This window comes from Carassius auratus, chromosome 46, assembly GCF_003368295.1.
Source record: "Carassius auratus strain Wakin chromosome 46, ASM336829v1, whole genome shotgun sequence".
Classification (NCBI taxonomy): domain Eukaryota; kingdom Metazoa; phylum Chordata; class Actinopteri; order Cypriniformes; family Cyprinidae; genus Carassius; species Carassius auratus.
In genome coordinates, this window is record NC_039288.1 from 12,509,623 (window position 1) to 12,531,982 (window position 22,360).

At 38.4% G+C, this 22,360-nt stretch overlaps 1 protein-coding gene across 1 annotated transcript in view; it reads left to right on the plus strand.

Annotated features, from left to right (window-relative positions):
- LOC113064223 (ephrin-A5b-like) overlaps nt 1–22,360 on the plus strand; it is a 47,034-nt gene that overhangs the window by 1,201 nt on the left and 23,473 nt on the right. The gene's annotated exons all lie outside the window — the stretch shown is intronic.

Consider the following 22,360-nt stretch of genomic DNA (forward strand, 5'->3'; position numbering starts at 1 on the left):
TTTGTTTGTTTGTTTGTTCAATTAGTTGTAGGGGTTTTCACTGATGCCAAGCTAACAAAGGCCATGTTTTAGTTTGGTAGTTCTCAAAAAATTGCTTCCTGTTATAGCTGGCTTAGTAGAAATACACACACACACATTTATATATATATATATATATATATATATATATATATATATATATATATATATATATATATATATATATATATATATATATATATCCTACTTTTTATGGGACTTTTTTTACCTCCTTCCAATAACTACATAACTTTAGGCCAGATTTATATGAGAAGGTTTTCTTTGTGCTTTTGGGAGATTGACAGGCAAGCTCTCAGCTCTTTCAAACTAAGAAATCATTACCCTGTGCCACTAGCTTGTTCTAGACATTGCGCTCTAGAAACATCATTAGAAATATATATCATGGCTCAATGGTCAGTAGTTCTTTAAAATTAAATTTACCTCTCTGAATGTGATTTTGCTTGCTATCATAATTCTAAAAGGGCACAATTCTATCGATTCATATTTCTTTTGAGGCATTTATAAAATGTGTGACTGAAAATGGACTAGTAATGGATTTTAACAAAGGCTTTTTAATAAGGTAGTACAACCTTGCTGTGCAGTGAAGGGTGGTAATGGAAAATAGCATCAGGAGTTGAGTGGAAATAAGTGCTTTTCTGGCTGAATGTGAGATACATGATGAGTTGGTTTTCAATATTCATAATATATTATAATTAATGTGGAAAAAAAACATTTAACATACAAGTAATATATTTAAATTGAAATTACATCTGGCTTGCTGTCCCCTTCTCTTTGCCGCAAGTCTTGAGTTGCCTGAAAGCGCTGCGTCCGGCTCATCCCCATTCTCAGTTGTTCCTCTTCAGTTGCCATGGGGCTCTCTCTCTGCCCTGCACCCCTGCCCCATGCTGGTTTTACACAATGGGTCAAACCCAGAGAGGCATTTCAGGGGAGGCTGATGCCCAGTTGGGTGCATGCTCATGAGAGAGGGTCACACGTTCAGTGATAGCAGCACAAGGCTGCAGTTAACCATCATCGGACAGTATTAAGCTCTAGTTAGGGTGAATCTGAGGGCAAGCCTGGTTGGCAGAAATGTTTTTGTGTGATCATAAATATCTGCGTGTGTGTGTTGGAGGCTCCCTGCCTAGGTTTTGCCAGGGCAAAATGAGGCCCTTCTAGCAAATAAATGAGTTAGTTCAAATGAGTATCTCTCATTCACATTCATACACTCACCCAATGTCCTAATTCAGATCTGGCTGTGCTGTATAATGTAGCAGCACTCTTTGGCAAGACCTTGGGGCCCTGAATGTCACTCATAACACATAAAACAAGAAAACTTTTGATTAGAATGTGTCTGTACATCAATCTGATGTCTGACTTTTTTATGTAGAAATTGATTTAGGCTATTGGACCCTTGAAAGACCAGTTCTTCGTAGCTTTTATGACATTTGATCAGTGCATTGTGTTGTTTCAAATAGACGCATCTTCCTCTCTTAATGTTGCTCATTAACATGGCTAAATTACGAACATTAGAGACAGCTACTGTACGCTGGAGTCCAACTCTAAGATTTAGATAGCTGTGCCATGAAATATTAATTTGTCATAAAGATTGCCTGCATTAGAGCTTTAATTGAAGTTTTTAATATCTCAACGGCATTTAGTGACAAACAACGTACTATAATAATAAGAATCACAACTGTTTATTAATATTTTCTCAAAGCACGCAGACAGGCTTATCTCATAATCGTTATTTTGCAAGGGAAGGAGTTACACTTTAGAGCGGCGGCAAACATACTGAGTGATTGCTAGTATTTTCACATGAGTGAGTACAGAGGAGTCTATAGAGATTCTTTAGAGGATTTAAGGGGGAATGGCTCCTTTAGTTTTCGGCCTGAGATTTGCAGCGCACCCATTCATATGTAAGCCTCTGTCTTGCTCTACATATGGTGGTCTTACAAGCTTCACTGGGTTTCGGAGGCTCTTTTTTTTCCCCTCTCCAATGCAGTCCATGCCGTTTGCAATTACAAATTCAATTCAAGTTGGCAGATTTCCTCTGAAGTTTCCCAGCTCGTTCTCAGATTAGTCATTTCTTAGTTTGAGACATGTTTTTTTCACAGGCATTACTTGGATTGGCTTGAGATAGAGAGCTTATTGTTTCCTTCTGTATCCCGCCTTTCCCGTGTTTCTGAGAAAGTGGTGTTCGGGTAATCCAGAGATGCGATCTACATCGCAAATATATTCATTTGTCAGTATTATTTTTGTGCTAGTTTCTGGAATTTTAAACTAAAATAGGTCTTATGTTGAAAATGAAACCTGTTTATTTGTTGTTGATAGGCAGGATCAGTCAGGAATCAGTATTGAATTCCTATCTTAATCTTCTGGCTGTTTGTGTATGTGGTGCCATGGAAGCCGATTCCACTGTCCATCAAAGAGGTCTGTCAAATGGACCTAACAGCTGGGTAGAGGGATTTCATACTCTGACGGAGTCCCGTTTTAATCACTGATAATGCCTTTCAAATCTCTCAATAACAGATGTGGGACTTTTCCTACAGTTTTTGAAGCCTTTTCAATCAGGTGGTGTAGTGAATAGTGCACTCGGCCTATTTAGTTTTTTTTTTTTTTGTAACATTTTTCACCTAAACACATTCTCTGTAGTCTTCCCTTGCTCATTTCTTCATTGCAGAAATGGGAAATGTCATGGATCTCCTGTAAAGCCATCTCTTTTTCACCTCTTAACTCTAGCCTGCGCAATTTGACCCTTAGATGGTTTCCTTTTTGTACCGGCTCAGTTTTAATCCCCACTTTAAAAACAAAGCTCATGGTTTGAGGTTTGTGGCCAGTTGATATTGTGATAGCTGTTCGGTGGTATTGTGTGGGGTTCAGTTTGTATTGTTCTCCGTGTTTACCCTCCTTTACCCTCACTGGCACTTCTAGCCTCCTGCTGCTTGATACCGCTTGGATTTTAAATGAGGGGGGGGTCATGTCCAAATATTGACTGGTCTGAAGACCTCGGTCTTCTCCCACCCCATGTGAAAGGGTGCCATTGTTCCTGTCTTAGTGGATCGTTGCCAGAGTTTAAAGTATTTAGGCTCTTACACGCAGGAAGTGAATACAACATGGCTTGTTGAAGGAAATACAGGCCGACTAAAGAATGGAAAGAGTTACAGATGGGAACCGCAGGCCTCTCGGTTTGAGTCACACAATCGGACCCCATCCCGATTAACCCTCCAGGGCTATATGGCAGTGTGCTGGGACTCTCAAAAGATTTGGGGTATCAGAAGACTCACTCCAGCAGAGAGAAAGTTCTCCTGCAGGGTAACTAGAACATCCTGCTGTTTGATGACCCCAAACACACCGAGAGGTGCCTGGCCCCCTTCTTTCTGCACTGGGCTCTTGCGTTCCGCTAATAAACTGTCATAATTGCATCTCAGCCAGAATTCTGGGAGTGTCTCTTTTTTTTTTATTAAAGTCAAACCGGTTCTCTTTTCATTTTATGAAATCACGCTTGAGTCATCACAGCGATCGCTCTTCCTCTCTGAACTTTTAGAAGATAACTGATGCATTTCAGGCCTCTGTGTTTGCTCGAGGTAAGCTCCTCATACACGCTGAGTTTTTAAACTGTGAGTGGTGAAATGTCTTCGGTGGCGTCTTTGAAGGCTTGGCTGAAGGTATTAACAGAGAGGCACTAAAGGGCTTAGGAGGTCATCGGCCCATTGTGTAAAGATACAAAACACTTCCTCTGGACCCCTTCACTCTTCTGTGTCTCCCTCGGAGAGCCACGGCCTTAACAACAATTCATATTAATCAGCTTCAGACCTTAATGACCCGATAAAGCTTCTGAAAGGACCCTAAAGTTTGCCAAGCCTCCTTGATAAGAATTGAAGGAAAATGTAGCATGCGGTAATGACTACTTTGCGCATTCTTTCTCTGTGAAAGCACAGAGCGGTTTGCTCTTTGGGCCCTTCATTACGGCACATTTAATCGCAATGAGAAATTATGAAGAAAGCATTTGTTTGACAGGCTAAGCTAATAAAAATGGACTGAATCTGCAAGAGTTAGAATCTGCAAGAGTTAGAATAAAAGGAAAACAAGAAAGAACAAGAAACTGAGAGGGAGAGGGAGAGAGAGAAGGCTTCATAGCTTTAAAAACTTGTCTCACCGATTTGAACTTTGTCTGTAACCTTAAAACTGCTTTCACCTGCACAGTTGAGGGACTTTTGGCTGAAGAATGCCTTTATCTTTCTTTCTCATCCATAAAGAACATACAAGGATTCTTTGAAGCTGCCTACGATGAAATATTTCACTCATTAAAAGTATTTAAAAAAACTGGATGATGAATATTTTTGCGCTGTGGTGAAGGACATACATCTTTTAAAAACATTCTTTGCCATTAAGTGGCTTTGGCAGGATTATTACGAACATATTGCAATTATGGCAATGGTGGTGCTCCAACGAAATCAACAGATTGTTATTTAAATATTGTAGAGAAAAACACAATTTACCAAACTTTTTATGAATGAAATTAAAATGCCAAAACAGCATACCTCCAAGGATAATGCAGTAAGTAAATTAATAGTTAATTTTCATGTAAAAACCCAATAATACTTTTAAAAAAGGAGACATTTTAATTAGGCTGTTACTTGCTTAAAATTATTTGGCTGATGCTTTTGAACGTTGCACATGTATCAGTTCATATTGAGAAATGTACCTCTTTCAATAATAAAACAAAGGTCAAAATAAACTTTTTAGAACCAAGATGTTCTCTTCACATTCTTGGTTTGAGATTGCGGAGCATTTTATAGTAGATGATCAGTCTGTGGTAAGTGGTAAAGCATTTCCTTGTTACAAATTTGAGTACGTTCCGAGCATTGGGACGCATAAAATATTAAACGCTGTTTGCGATCTCAGAGTCAAATCTCTGGCCAACATACCTTCACACGCAATGTTGAGAAAATGAGGTCAGTGTGACCATCATTGGAATCTAGAGGTCAATGTTTTGCTATATTGCAGTGGATGACTTTTTTGGTAGATTCATTTCTTCTCATTCGCTATGAGTACTGTAGATTTTACCACAGATTATTAGATCTCAGACATTAAATCATTTTCGGTCTGTTTTAGTCATTTAATGACACTTTCATTACGTTTGTCATTATCTACAAGTTAGTTTCCTGTCCTTTCTTGTCAGTATGAGTAGTCTACTAGTATTTTTTCTACCAGATAGGAGTGGCCACACAGCCATTTTCAATCTTGCTTCCATTTTGTGTTTTGAACAGAACAGCGGCAGATCTGGGAGAAGGTTTCCTTCTTTTGTTGCCCTTTTCAGCGTTTTTAAGCCTTTTAATGCGTTACAATTGATTTCCTTCCAAACTGTGTTTAATTTAGGTCTCGCAGTCAATCGATGCAAAAGAATGAACAGTTTATTTATTTCTATCAGTTTCACTCTAGAATGTTGACCCCATTCCAGACAAGTAAACTAGTCCTAAAATCTTTGTTACACAACACAAATCTAAATTTACTGATTTAATTTACGCCACAGACATCATAAACCAGACTCGTGCGACTGTAGTCTGGTGCTCTGGCACTAGTATCACTGGTAGGGGGAACATGCTAGCAGACGGTGGAGTCATGGAGGAATCCACTCCTCTTTTATGTATCTGCTGCGGCCAGGCCTCAGTTATTCTTGTGCATAATTGATGGAAAAGTTAGAATAGCAGAAGTAATGCGATGAGAGGGTGCAGCGAAGCGGCAAGGCAGACAAGCGCAATGCTGGCAGCCGGGAGTGGGATCGCGTGCGTGGGGCAGCAAACATTGCAAGAGATGAGAGGGCAGCTGGAGTAACAGGTCATCACAAATAAGCAGGACAAAGTGTCAGCCGTTAGTCAATCAAGCACTTCCTATTCCAAAAGTGACCTTCTTACCAAGCAAACACACAAAAGATGTGTGCCGGTCAAACTGAGAGCTGTTCGCCCAGTTGGTGTGACCGAAAACATGACTTTTTAGTTCTTACCGTTTTTGCTTATTCATTTGATTAGTAATGCAATCAAAATGGCATTTTGAATATGCATATGGGCGTTTGCCTTTGTTTTGAATCCTTTGATCTCTCATGTGATTCGGTGAAACTGCAGGCATGCTCACGCTGCTCCTGTGACAAGTTGTGTGTCACACCTTCAGCGCTCATTACAAAGAGGTTCTAATGGGCGAACAGCCCTACTTTGTCTAATAGACAATGAGCCACTAACCAGTGTCATCCTGTTTCAAAGCAGCCATGCGACCATTCAGGGAGTCTGCAGGAAATTAAGGTTTCTTCCCCTCAGGCTTTCTTTGAATCACTGTAAAGCACTAGTTAACAGAATCGAATCATTATTGGTCCTCCCTGTTTGATCACTCGAGACTGTAAGAACTGACGTAGAGCAAAACACTGAAACTGGGAAAGGTGAAAACTGGAAGTGTCACATTTTATTAGGCTGAATAATTAACATTACATTCCTGTTTCAGTATGTATTGCAATATATCTCTGGAATAAGGATGTGGTCAGTGAAAAAAAAAAGCATTTTTTTTGCTGCCTTTTTGGGGTTTGCAAACATTTTAAAGCGTGAAGCATTGGGAATAATCCCAAATGTGATTCAAATCATGAGTAAATACAAAGATAAATCTTTTCTTTTTAGGATTAGGATGGGAGCTTTTGTTGGTTTAGAGCTGTTGTGCTATTTATTATGAATTTAAATAACTGCTTTTATGGCTACCGTATATACATGAAAATGAAACTCTCAATAATGAACATGATATACATGTATGTTTTAACATAATACATATTTACATTATTTAATATTTTCATTTATGTTTAAATATTTTTACAACTTTTATTTTGTTTTGCATTTAATGTTTCAAAAATTTTTCTAGCATTATTTTTTGCTTTAAAAGATGCATATAATTCTCCAGTGTAAATGAATAACTCTGCATGCACAGGCTTCATTAGACATCTTATCCAAAAAGTGATAAATTTGTCAGGAGGAATTTTGTGCAACCACAAGACATGAACAGAAATACGATCTCATTATAGCTCAAAAGAAACCATCTGTCTTGGACATAAATATTATTGCGATGCCATAAAGGCTTCCTATGGAAACATAAACACTAAATGTGCTCAGGAAACAAATAAACCACTTTTATGGCTGTACCTATGGCCCTCTGGGCATTTCTGCTCTCCTGAAAAGACACAAAGAAAATCCTTCAAATCATCACCTTCTAATGTCCTCAAACCTGCACGCTGAAATTTGCAAAAATTTATTATTTTAAAAATTACAGGATTACATTAATTACTCATAGTAAATGCAATGCTATTGATACATTTATTTATATAATACTTTTTTTATAAAGATTTTTTTTTTATAAAGGTTTTATATGTCAAGTTCAAGTGTTGTTACAAATTTAATAAAAGTGTGACAAAATGTATGATACCTTGAATCCAACCTTTCGTGAACAGACTAATATTGTATGGTTAAAAAATGGTCGAAAATATTATGGATTTTTCTTCTTCTTTTTTCTTTTCTTTTTTTTAGAAATGAACAGAGTTTTCATCACTCTAAATATGAACATTTAAAGTCATTTAAGCTAGGCTTTTTGTTTGGCCATATGAGAATTTGTTTTGTGAAAAAAAAAAGTCTTAATATCTTGTGGGAGTTTATCTGGTCTGGTCTAGACACACAATGCATAATTGTTCAAGTGCTATTGGTTTTCAATATAGCTTGTTTCTGAAGGTAAGGATTTTTTATTTATTTTTTTATCACATAAATATGTTTCAGTTATTTTCCACACATTCTATTATATCATAACATGCACACAATTTATCCCTTGACATTTATTAATTGTATTATTATTATTTTTTACTGAAAGTTTGTATTTTAATATTCCCTATATGTTTTGTCATTTTTATTCCTTATAATTTGTAACTGTGATTTACACTATGCTACTACGAGTATGTTAGAATGTGCCTGTTTACTATTGAAAACTAGGGCATGGAACAAAGCAATCGAGGGGAGTGGTTACCAGAACCCACCAATTGAATATCAGCAGGGGCTCTGCAGATCTGGGGAAACCAATAAGGTTTTGATGGGTTGAGTATCTTCAGGCAGATTAGCATAGTAGAGTAACTTGGAGCGGCCTGAATGCAGAACATATTCCTTCTTTAATTAGACTCAAGTTCACTTTAAGTTCAGGTGATTTGCATGCTAAGTTCACTTAAAGATCGATCACCCTTAAAAGCATGCCACTGTATTTCATAAGTGGACAGAAAGACCACTACCCTCAAATTTACAATGTTTAATAGTTGGGCTGGCGCTGGTCCCTGCCAACAGAGAGTGATTCATAAGTTATGTTCTCATATTAGCCTTCATATAATTCATGCGCACTTCGGGACACCTAAAGTTTGCTCCGGTATGAAAGTGAGAAGGTTACTGGATGCACGGGCCCCGTATAGTCGCTCCCCTCTCCCCTCTCGTTCTCCGTCGCCAGTTGTCTGCCACGTCCACGGACTCTGTCTTAAGGGCTGATATCAGATACACGGTGGGGATGAAACGGCTAACACTGGGCTGTAGTCTTGGCTTAACTGAGTTCTCATCCCTTTTTATTGTCTGCCTTAACTCTGATGTCATTTCCATCCCCTCTTGCGACCCTGTTGAACTGATAATATCTTTTGTTGGCAAGTCCCTTGTAGGAATAATCCCGATATGCATACCAGCCTTTGAAAGCAAGGAATATGTGTTATATGGGTGTAAGGATACAAGCACGCAGCCACTCTCAATTTTAGCCTTCCCACTGGGGGAATGAATCCCCGTCTGCCTCTGCCTCATCCCTGATGTCTTATAATGACTTTGTGTTTTCTCTTTTCTGTGTTTGATTATTTTGCCTATCTCCCCACTCCCTGCCTGGGTGCGATATCGCATGGTGGCCATTGAATTCGCCATATGGAGCCGGTACGGCAGAGCCTATTGAGCAAATCACTCAGTCCAGATGCTTTTCAGATGATTGTGTAGCACTGTGCGATTTTAATGTGAATCTCCACTTTTGCCCAGACACACACTAATATAATTGGGTGTGTGTGTGGGATGAAGATGTGTTGTTGAAGACAGACCCTGCTATGCTTATCTGGACCGGCACGTCCTGCCACATTTGCACCCTTTTAATCTGACATCCTGGACTATGGGGTTTTCACTTGTGGCGTGAACGTTATTTAATGATGCTGAAATGTGATAATTTATACAAAACAGCAGTTCATAATGTTATCACATGGCATTGAAACGTTATGTTTGCAGTCTCGTTTTCCATAGCCCCTTTGTTGGAGTCCAGAATTACGTTAAATTAAGGCAGCTTTAGGTTTGTTGAAACTGGTGTGGGAGTTCAGTGGGTTTAATTGTTTTTGGTTTTCTCAGGGAGACAATGAACATTGTGATTGCGAGGCCAAATAAAAAGGTTTATACTGACCTCATGGCACGTAGTTTGATGGCAAAGCCAGAAAGGCCACAACCGCATGGCTGCGGCTTTCCTTCGCTCTCTTGACTTCAGTCCATTAGCACCTCCAGTCAGTGGGGTTCCAGCCCGAGCTAATCACCTCTCTGAGATGTTTATGATGCATTTAGGATGTTTTATCTCTCAAATAAAAGTGTTTGATAAGTGTTTGAAAAGACAGCCAAGGGTAATCATTCAGGCCATTTCACAGACTCACGTGCTTTAGAAGTCTTGCTGTAAAGATCAAAGTCACCTCCAAGTTTTTTTTCTTTTTTTCTGTTCTCAAACATCTGCTAAATTATGATTCGAAGAAGAAAAAAGGAGAATTTTGGATTTGCTCAGATTTTGTCCTTTTAATGTCCTCTGCAAATTTGCCAATTGCACATTTGGTCTGATTGTAAAAAAGGTGTTTTCGCTTGTTTTGCAAGTGTGTCTGTGTGTTTGTGTTCAGTTATTTAAGGCCATTATTTAGCCCTGTTGGGTTGCGGTTGAACTCAAATAACCCTTAATGGAACAGAGATTTGCTGTGTCAAGGATAAATTCGTTTACAGTTTAGGACTCAATGAGGGCATAAAAAAGACAATAAAATCTATCAGAAATAGCACAAGATTTATTACAATAAAATCAGTATTTTTATCTTATCTATGTATATTTTTTTATATACTATTTAATTGTAATGGTAAGAATTTTTTTAGTTTTTTTGTCTTAATGTCTTAATGTCAGTGGTGGCTACCATAGTTTCCTTAGTTTAATGTAGTGGGAAAAATGTAGTCAATTTTGGCAGAATAGATCATTAAAGATTAAATTGTAATAATCTATGGAATCAATCAGTTTAAATGAAATGTATATTGTTTAAAAACTAATTTTGAATATAATATATAAAATGAATGGTGGCTTTTAATGACAGTAGTTTATGTAATGGTGGGGAAAACCATATGACTACCTGGAAATGTTGTCCACACCATGGGCATAAATCACATCTAGTTTTATCCAGCACCGTGAGTCATTTTAATTCCAAATCAAATTTGTAATCACAGCAACAACCTCTGTGGTTTTCTGTGTTCAAAACAAACGAGTGGAAAGGAACTGCAGCACAGAATAAGAGCAGACCCAAGCTGAAGACGTTCCCACTTTTCTTTCAGGTGCTAATTGAATTGGTCTGTTAGACAAAAAAGAGAGAGAGAGAGAAACTGCTCGGGCGCATTCCTACGTTAAGCCCAGGGGCATTTTTACAGGGCGTGAGGACAGTGTTTTCAGAGAAAATATGTGTAAGCTCTGATATCTGTGCTGGTTTGTGAATCATATGTTGTGCTCTTCCAGGGCCTGTCAGAAGAGCAACCTGTGACCTGCCGCAAATATTAGCCATAAATAGCACTTAAGAAAACAAGATTTGATTAAAGTGCTTGTGGTCTTGTGCTATATATTTTATCTGCAAAATGAGAAAGGATGCTATATCAGTAAATTATAGTGAGCAATTGAACATGGATATGTGTTGGTGAATGATGTGCACTTATGTTGTTGGAGATATAAAAATATAGATATGAACTATAAATTAGTAAGGGGGCAAAATTAAGTATAACCTTTTTTAATTATATTTTAAATTTGTATTTGTTTTTATAATTAATCACAGGAAATTAAAGGTTTTTTTTTTTTTTGGAAAATTGGTTGATCACTGTATTTTTAGCTGTTCTGTTCTTGCCATGAATATTCTATTGGTGCTGACATAAAAAAAAAAAAATCACACTAAGTTGAGAACCCAAGTTTCTGCTAATCCAGTTTACTTAACTTGCCTATAGTTATAAAATAGCACTTACTGGCTGTTTAACATACCAGAAGTTTGTAGCTAGCACAAAAGTTGCAAGCTCTCTAGAGTATTTTGGTTCAGTGGCTGAGACTATAATCATGCCCGCCTTGTTTAGCTTCAAACTGTGGACTATTTCTTGCTTAATTCTGTTTGGTTATGTCTAAGCGCATTCATTTCCAATTGAAATAGATGGCCTGTGGAAGCAGATGAAGAACTGTTGAACAAAATCTTTGTAAACGAGAAGAGACAAGTAGCGCATTAGTCCATGCGGTCAGCAGAGTCTAAATGTGTCTGACACCTCTCTCATTGGCACAAGTAGGAGGTTTCAGCACATCAGCAGGATCTAAGCGCTAGCCAAACTCTCACATGACTTGCAGAAGTCTTTTTATTGTCAATAATGTCACAAGATATACATTTGTGTTTGGATTGATATCAGCACCTACTGTAGTGACTTAGAACTTTTCTTCCATTAGTTGTGTACATAAATATCACAGCACACCGTTTGCATTGTCTGATGGGGACAAATAAACGTGAATGTGAGTCAGAGTGATTGGAATCTGAGACCAGAACGGCGGCTCCGCCCTTTTGTGTCTGTGTGTCTTTTCCCGCTGAGCAAGCAGTGCAGGCTGTTTCTCACAGATGGAGGAAAATACACACCGAGAGTGTGACTATCAGCACCATCACAGGGACTTTTCCTCTCTTCACGGCGTGCTCCTTCTCACCCTAGCCAGTGAGGGGGCCACTGTGAATCAAATGCCCCATGAAAGCTGAGTCGAAGGTTATCTGCTGGTGTAGACACATGATAGTCGGCAGCCTCGCTTTTAAAGCTGCCTCTTTGAAATTCACAGTCAGCACCTTAAATCATTCTGTCCTATCTGTTTGTTCAGTTTACCTACTGATCTACAGTTCTGACTAACAAGGCAAAAGATTTGAAATTTTTAGTCTGTGTACAGCAGATTCACAGCAAAATTCAGATCTAAAGAATTTGAATTAAATTTGCCACACTACACAAGAAAGTTGAATTGGAATTGGAAGTGTAATAAGAATTTTTACAGAATTGTAATTCAAATAAATTAAACCATCTATCTATCGTTGTCTGTTGTTCTTTCAATCTATCCTGTTTCTATATAGCATTCATTCTGTTGTTATATAATTCTGTCTAACTGTTGTTCTATCTATTGCCGACTGTCTTTTGTTCTATCATTCATTCTATCAATCTTCATTGTATCTATTGTCCAACTGTCTATCGTTCTATTGCTATATGTATATCTTTAAAAAAAATTTAAGAATTCTACTTCCTTCCTAGAATTAAATACAAATTGCAATTCTGTGTCCTGTTTGCTGCTGCAATTCAATTCTGAATGATGCAGAATGACGCCCCGAGAGAGTAATTGTGCAGTGATGTGTACCTAACTAATTGTTTGTGCCTAACAAGACCATTGCCGGTGACGACCTTTACAGAAAATCACTGGGCAGCATGCAAGTACTTAGAGTGCACCCGGTGTGACCGATTCGAGTTATACTTTTAAGATACTGTAATTTACCCACATCAGGCCTCTATCAACAAAATGATCCATACTGACCCCATACAGGCCCTAAAACCAATAAGAGCTGTCTAGCACAGTACAGTCCACTCACCAAGACATTTATCTCTGATAAGAACCAGACCTAGACTATTGCAGCTATGACGAGAGAAGATATTAGCTCCTTCCCTCAGCAGAATTTTCTGGGAATGAGAGCGGTTTACAAGCTCTGGTCTGCTGGGCTCAGGCTGATTGAGCTATGCAGTCCAGGCTTCAGTTGTGGCTGCAGATTGTCTGCTGGATGTGCATATAACGGCAGTGATTAACACGGCCTGTCATCGTGGCATGACGTTGTATGGACAGAGAGCTTCTTTTATGGCGCTGTATTTTGCTGAGTGAATCAGGTTATAAAACTGTCTCTGCTAAAGAGCCCTGCTCTCAGATCTGTTTGCAGACTCCCTTTTATGTATGTTGCCCTCTTGGCCGCATATGTTTCAGTGTTGTCTGTTTTATTCAAACGTCCTGCTACTGAAAATTGATGGTCAAAGGACAGGCATAGAGGGCGACCGGTCGCAAGGAAATATTTATAGTTATCAGAGCTGTCAATATTGTTAAGTTTAACGGTTTTTCATTTTGTTACATGTAATTCATGTTTTGTTTTTTACTTTTGAAGCTGATAGAAACAAGCAGCAGCTCTCATATGCATACACATGCAACAATACAGATGAATTACCGATGATGAAAGAACCTTCTTATTGGTAGTTTAATTATAATTTAAATCTAGATAGGATGCTCAACAAAGGTAAAGCAAATTACCAGTTTATATGGAAATGTTGTATTACAGAATTATTGTGAATTTGAGTTTCATGTTTGTATTTCATGCATGTTTCAATGGAGTTTAAAAATAAAGAATATGAATATAGAATGACAAGTAAAGTGCACAGCTGCGCATATAAATATATTTTTGCATATATGTGTGTGTATAGAGAATATATTCAATATTATAAAATGCATGATCATTATATATATTTACAAAAATGAATACAACCTATCAATCATAAAATTGAATCCTAATTTATTTATTCAATGTTCACTCAACACCCGGGTCAAAAACCAATTAGATTCCTTCTCACACCAGGCCTTAATATTCAACCAGTTTGAGTTGTGCATAATTCACGGAGTGTTAAATAGTGTTGCATGACCTCATATATAGAAATACTGACAGTCAGTCTGTGGATCCTCTTAAAAAAAAAGGAACTTCAGGGTGAGCATGAATCACAAAATAAGCATGCTCACTGAACATATGTCTATCCGCAGGGCTGTTGTCATGGTCACTGTAAACATGGTAACATATTTGTTGATATGTGGCGAGGCACTGTTTTTTGACAGACTATTTTGTTAGGCTCTACCATTCATTTTACTGATCCTGGCCGCTGACTTTAACCTTTAAAAGTTCCCCTTAAACATAACTCACCCGAATAAACTTTACCACAAGCTGAGTGACATGCTGAATGGACGTCTCTGTGTTCATTGTGTGTAAGCGTTCGATCCCAGATTTCCTGTGGGAATTACACCAACATTTTACAACAAAAATTTAAGAATTCCTCACGCTTTAAAAAATGGGTTGGTGTGCGTGCAATTGTAGTCTCAGAGAGTATTGTGAGCTGGCCAGTGTCTTTCTTTACATTTCATGCTGAATGTAGTGAATCGCCTTTTAAACCTTGAGGTGCCCACAACATGAAAGGCCTCATTGTGACACCAAAGAAATCCTTGTGACAACTAATCACACAATAAAGAGAAGAAAAAACTCTGGCACCTCACACCAGTCTCCCTGGGTTATCTTGAGCGAGCATGACCTTTGTGACATTGATAGGATTTCACACAGATACACACAGACACGCACAAACACATAAACACACCAATACTGACCTATGCAGTCACACACACGCGCTCACATCCACACAGACGCCTTTCATATGTCTGCGCCTCTGTGGTTTTGTGTGTGTTGGACTGAGCTCTTTGAAGCTGTGAGGATCATCAGGGCAGACATCTCCGTGGTGATGTGCTCTCCTGGCAAAAAAGCTCTGCAATGACCTCAGGATTAGGGTTTAACCAGAAAACAATATTTTATCATATTTTATACAGCATGTAACTCACTGAAAAAAGAATCTATTTTGCGTTTGATGGCTACTGTGCTTAATAAAGTTTGATGGGGCATTAAAAGTATTGCATGCCGGTTATTAATGTCTCACTGCTCTGCCATTGGCTGGATGGTGCTGGAATCAGCCTGGATTTTTCCCAGCCTTTCAATCCAACTGACATTAGCGTCTAAAGTGAGGCCAAACATGTGCTTTCCCTTAAAGCTGGCCTGATGATAACCTCCGGCGCCTTGCACTCAGATGGTCCTATTTTTCCACAAGCTGTAAATAAAATAAATATCTTTTTCTCTTTTATACATGCAGATATGACATGTCTGTGTGTGTGTGTGTGTGTATGGCCAGATGAATGAGGTGTGTCCATCCTCGCCTTTAAATCTGTCAGAACTGAAAGCGTTTAGAGGAAGTCTGCATAAGCTGGTCACGGTAACTCAACCCTCACCTCATCATGGCACAGGTGGAGTTCACTCCCACACAGAAACAAGGGCCATATATATATCTCCTTCAGAGCCAATGAAATGGCTCGAGGCTTGCTGAGTTATGTCACGGTAATGTGTTTTCTTGTTATTTAAAGAGGTCTCATGATGCGATTTCAATTTGTCTTACAAGCTCTTGGTGCATAAAGAAAATCTGTAAGGTGGCAAAGAAGTCTCAAATCCAAAGAGATATTATTTTTAAAGGTTAAGAGTCAAACACTCCAACCTAAAACGACTCATTCTAACACGCCCCCACATGTCTATGTCACATTGTGGAAAGATTTGCATAACAGTGCCTAAATGTTCACAAAAAGAAAGAAGGTGTAACTTTGATTCTCACTGTTACATGTGGTGGAGACGCTGTGTGTTTCGTTGGGAAAGCTAAACTTTGTTTGGCCTTCCAATAGAGGACAAAACTAGAAATCAGTTGTTAAGTTGTATTTACAACACTGTTCCAGAAGAGTTCAACTAGTGGTCGATCGATATATCGCTATATAAGATACGTTTTTCTGCTTGGTCGATGTGTTTGAGGAGGGACTTTTATTTTGACGGCACTATAGACTTTTTACAATTGCTTTTATATTATTAGTAATAGAAAGGTAAACATTATAATACTTTCTAGTTTGCCGTCAGCATTAAAAAAATATGTATCTATATAATTTAAACAAATCTTTGAATGGCTAATGAACATTTAATTTCACAAACCTTGCAAACTTAGTCAAATCCAGCTGTGAGATCTTGTGAAGTGTGCATTTTTATTCTACATGATCGCGTGCTCTCTGTGTGATGGTTGAATGCTTTAAACTGTAAACTCACTGTCTTCCCCACTGTCATATTCATATCATTTTCACTGTGTGCTGTATGTTAAATTAGTGTTACTTTGATTTGTTTGAAAAATATCATTCCAAATGCAGACAAACTTCCCAGAATACTGAGTGCCCTGTTCTTTGATTATAGTGTTTACTTGTTTTTTAATTATATTTTTATGAAATAATTATTTGTGAAAAAAATACTGTCATCTAAAGTGTATGTTTATTTTACACATTTATTTTTTAATCTATTGTCAAATGATTAAAAATTTCTTAAATATATAATATATATATATATATAAATATATACTTCTGACTCACAGTCTGTAAGTATGTTTTTATATTTAAAGGATTTGCCACTGATGATTCAAACGCGAGTTTTGAGCAGTGCTGAGTAGCGCTTGTTGTTTGTCATTTCTCCGATCACAAATGCAGACTTATGTTTATGCAGGACTCACGTCATCACAGTATGGTAAGGGGCGTAACATTTCCCATATACCCTTGAGGCATTCAGCCAATCATAACGCGCTGGATAACTGGCCAATCAGCATACACCTTGCTTTTCAGAAAAATTAGCTTTGTAAAAATCAATGCGTTTCAGAAAGGCTGGGCATAGAGGAGCAAAAAAATTGTACATTATGTGGAAAATAATGTTTTTTTTTTTACTTTAAACTGCATCAACACATTTCATTACACAAAATAAACAAAATAATGTTATTTTAGCAACGCCATATGACTCCTTTAAAGAATTAAATGGATAGTTCATCCAAAAATTATGTTGCAAATCTGTAATTTATGTATGACTTTTTTCTGTGGAACACAAAAGTAGATTTTGAAGAATGTTTTCTACTGATTTTGTTTATACAATCTTAAAAATCAAGCTTCCAAAAGGGGGTTTTCGCAACCAAAGAAACAGTCTGGAGTAATTATTTCTTATTTGGAGAACATTTTATTAATCTAAAGAAACGTTTTCCACTATAAATAACTTTTGTGGAATGGTGGAATAAATGGATATTAAAGGTTCTTCGTGCAACCATAGATGCCAATGAAGAATGAAAGTAAATGGGGTCCAAAACAACATTTTTGTTGTAAGCACACACACACACACACACACACACACAAACTAAAACATTGAGACAAGTTTCAAAATACCTTCTTTTGTGATTCATGGAAGGAAGACATACAGGTTTGGAACAACCTGAGGGCGAGTATATGATGTCAGGATTTTGAACTATCCCTTTAAATTCTGCTTATATCCTTTAAAAAGTGAGTTCAGCTGTTTTTAAACCATCTTGCACACCTGTGAGTACTGAAATCCTGCGGATGGCAGCCATACAGTATAATCTGAAACACCTGGATGGGTTTGTGTTGAAGGAAAACATGGGTTATCACAATCATCTGCCCTGCTGTCAAATCAAGCACTGTTTTTGTGCGACAGAGGTATTCTATATGGATCAGTAGTTCAGTAGTTTCGAATTGAACCTGATGCAGTGTCATACCGAGCCGTCCGGCTCTCATTATTGCTTGAGAAATGATGTCACAGGAAACCGGGCTGTCTGACACTTTGACCTTTCCTCCAGTGAAATCTACCAGGTCTCAAATGTCACTCATCATAACATGACAATTGAGAGTCCTGTCCTCCAGCGCTGGAGGTGTGAATGTCAGACACACCGTCTTTCTGCTTGCAATTCAGCCTTTGCACTTGATCCAAAAAAAAAAAAAAAAGAGAGAGAAAGGTTCAGGTACATGGTTGTGGTTCAGACTACTTATTCTTCTCTTTATCAATTTGAACGGACAGTTGTTCTCATGCCAACCTTGTGGGCAGATGATTAGTATGTACAACATATCGCTAATTCCTTTAAGAAATTCCAGGACTTGTTCGTTTTATTTTGCTCTGTTGTGCGCAGTGTGAGAACTTTGGGTATCTTGGGCATTATCAACATTCCTGTCTATTTATGTCTCTTAGTCTTATTTATGTGCCATATCAGCTTCTGAAAGCCCTCTGAGTTCTAATTTACAGCTTGATGACATCAGGCTCGGATGGTTGAGGCCTTTGGCAGCAATGCCTTAGGTGAGGGGTGGAGCCTGGCTCTGTTTGCTCAACCCTTCTCAGCCTGATACACAGAAACTGGATGAACCAGGATGCTCACTGGCTCTCTGAGTCATGTGATGTCATTTAAGTTCCAGCAAAGGCCTGCGGGAAGCCGTGCCGCGATAGGATCACCACCATGGCTTTGTGTTTTGAGTGTGTGTCTGTGCTCCCATTCTCATTTTGCAGCTCAGACGTCCATAATAATCCCATAAAGGCTATTTAAATGCATTGTGTAGCTTAACTATTGTTGTCTGGATGAGAAAAAAGTCCCATATCCTCAGTGATGCCCCGTGTGCTTTTGATGAAAGCCCTGTGTGTACGGTTATCTGCTCATAACGGTGGAGAATACGACTCTTATGCTTCCCCCTCCTTTCATCGCAAAGCACCTGGATCATCCTTGTTATCTTAGATCTGTGTAATACTCACAAATAAAGCCGTATATAACAGCGATGTGCCCTTAAAAGTCTTGAACATCGCCAGTGAATTTCGCCAGTGTTGAGACTTTTCATTTTAGAAATGTGGGCAGAATCAGAATCAGAATGAGCTTTATTGCCAGGTATGTTTACACATACAAGGAATTTTTTTAGTGACAGAATGAGGGCAAATAAGGACAGAAGGTGTTTTACACAGTTAGGAGAGAAATAAAAACAGGTTTCGATTTCCTCACTCAGGCACATCGGTGTGGGTGCAGATTCTTTAGTCTGTGATTTCTTAGTGCTGTAGATTTCTCTTGCCATAGAAAATTGCTTTTGAGCTATCAGTCCAACAGCACTGAAACTCGTAACATCTCTCCTTCACTACCTTAGTCTGCATATTTGAATGGCTCATCATGGAAAACTGCACTTGGTGGGACAATATGAATCACTGAAAACCGCCTATTTGGTCATCAGCAGAATATGTGTATGATAAGAGTGGAAGTGGAGAGAAGAATGGTGTTGAATGTTGTTGGAGTTGGAGTGATTACAGAATGCACTCCGCTCCACTCATGTACTCCGGTCATCAGAAGATCGTGACATCCCTCAGCTGAGACCATCCTGTTAGCATTTGGCATTTAATCAAGTGTGCAGAGACAATTCAGGGGAAACTCTAAAAGTCCATCATCCATTTTCCGTGGACTGGCTTGTTATTTATGTCATAGACAGAATATTTATGATTCAGATTTATTAGCCTTGACCCGGCGGATTATAACATAGAGCTGTACAATGTCAGGATGGTGTGTGATGAGTGAAAAGAGGCCCCTGATCAATACTGCTCAAGTGCTGTCCATTTAGGTAATGGACACAGAGTCATAACTATCCACTCTGGATGAAGTGCCATAAGGTCACAGGGTGATCCTTTGTGCGAGACAGGAAAGGGATTTTCACCCACGCGCTGAGGTAGAGCGAGAAGTTCGTTCCTGTGTGAATTCCCGGCTCCCTATAATTTAACGCCATTCTCAATGGTTCTCCAACTGTAATGGGCCGTTGAAGTAACGAGAGCATATACAGCATTGTCGTTAATTTGTGAGTCAGTATTTTATTGGTTATTTGCTGTTATTCTCCTTTATTTATTCATTTTTGTTTTTTAAAGCAAATCATATCAGTAGAATTTATAAATAAGTTTGCTGTATAATTTCAGTGAAACAGCAGAACTATTCAACAACTGCATTTCCCCTGTGCTTGAAATTAAAATGGAAATCAAATGCAAAAGCATAACCTGAAATTAAAATGGAAATCAAATGCAAAAGCATAACCTGATAAACAAAAAAACAAAAAAAAACTATTTTTTTTTCTCTTTGTCTCTCTATGTTTATCCATTTCTTGTGTCTTGTGGAATTTCCTGCTCAGGTAAGAAATAGCACATTCCTCCGTGCCTATTATACTCTGTTGTTATAGAATTGCTATATATAAGTAAAATTAACCAAATAAGTACTGTTAAAAGTACTGCTAATAATTTAATAATGTATAAACTAACAATCTTATTGTAACTTGTTAGCAAAAATCATTTTCTTAAGCAGTAATTTTGCCTTGTTGTCCAATAAAAATATTTAAACATTTTTAAAACGAGATTAGTTTAGAAGCTCAAGAACAAAAAATAATCTTGACTTATTTTTCAACCCAATCCATTTTTTTTAAGCATAAATAAAAAATTTAGTAGAATGATTTTTAGCAGTGCGCCATCGTTTCCGCCCTGTCACCCATAATGGATTAGTTCATCTAGTCTTCTCAGGTAGAAGTTTCCCCTGTTAAACAAAACAGCAAAACACGTTTGCCGTTAGACAACATCTGCGGCCTGTTAGCTCCATTCAGTAAAAACATGTGGAAGCCCTGTAATAAATAATCAGCCCAAGGCCGCCCGCTAACAATCCCAAGCCCAACAACCTGCATTAGCCATGCCATGCTCTCTGAAAGAATACAATGCGTCTGGAACACCAACCAGCCACAGAGACACGGAAAGCAGATGTGTACTGGCCGGAGGCTCATCTGGCTCCCCTCTCCGAACCTGCGTGATGTGGGAGTTATTGATGGGTAGTCACCGTGTGCCGGCAACCGGTGCGGTCATTAGCGAGGTACTGGTGAGAAAGAAAGAGAGAGAGAGAAACAGTGGGAGGGTAAATGTAGGAGTGTGTGGGAGAAGAAAAAAAACAAGTCTTTTAGGACTCATTCATCAAATAGGTCCACTGAACTCCCCTTTGGACAGAACGAGAGAGTGTGTGAATAAAAATCATGGGTACATGACATACACTCTCTGTCTATCAGTCCTCACTTCTTAGGAGATAATAGATAGTCCTGAAAGAGGGGCTGTGCTTTATGTCACTAGTCAACTGTTTTGATCAGGGTTATAGAGGTTGAAGAAAGAAGCGCATGTACCATCCTTTGGGACTGATGCTTCGTCCGTCAGAAAACCAAGGTCTTACGTGTCTTTTATAAAAGGCACCCATTTTACAGTGCTGTCTGAAGTTGTTTTCTTTTTGTACGTTGTTTGTTTGATGCAAAATTGATTCTTCAATATATTTTTAAAGCTCATCCTTATAAAAAATGGAGTCCTCTCCATTTGAAACACATTGTTGTTTAAATTTTGCTTTGTTTCTTGTAGAAATCAGACCTCATTTGCTATTTTGTGGTTTGTGGATTCATCTGCTCTGCTGTTTTACCCTCTGTGCTAGGTCTTTTTTCTCAGATTTAAATATCAGGGAACTTTTACTTAAATTGAGCTGCAGAATTTAAAGATTGATCTCTAAGGACCAGCATTAGAGCAACTGTTGGGCCAGCTGCCCTCCCTTGGGCCCGTGAAGAGGCCATGAAGAGTTCTTGGCCGCTTAGGTCAGGGTTGGAGGTGTGGAGAGATGAGACTTTGAGCCGAGCCATTATCAGGGCTCATTGGTGCCTCCAGCATTCCCACCAGCCCGAGGTGTCCATCTGAAGAGACAAACTGTCAACGCGGAGGGTCCTTTCATGGGCCGCGGATTAAATTCCCACATTCCAAAGATAAACGCAGGGGTCAGTCCTAAATGTTGCAGAGTCAAATGCAGAGGCATGTGCAGGTCTGTTAACGAGGGTGTGCTAGCTAAAACGCAGATATGCGTATCTCCTTTTCATGTGTCATTGACAATATCTGTTTGTGTCCACCTGTCATGGACGACTTGAAGTCCTCTCAAGGAGGAGTGGGTGTTTGGGTCCCTAGCAGCTTTTTTTTTTCTTTTCTAAATTATACAATATTGAAAGGAACCATTTGCTCAGAAAAAAAATATATTAGGGATTTCATGTTGTTGTTGTTTTTTTCATGAAATAAAAAAGTTATCTTGATATTGTGGGGGTTTTAGGGGGGGGGGGGATTTCTTAGCAAAGACATTACACATTTCAGTCTGCGAGAAGTGCCAATCAACAATACACTTTTTTTATTAAAATTTGTAATGGTTACAAATTACACTCATATTGAGTTTGATTCATTGGCCAAAAATGTTAAACCATAAAACAAACTTGCGATTAACTGATATGATTA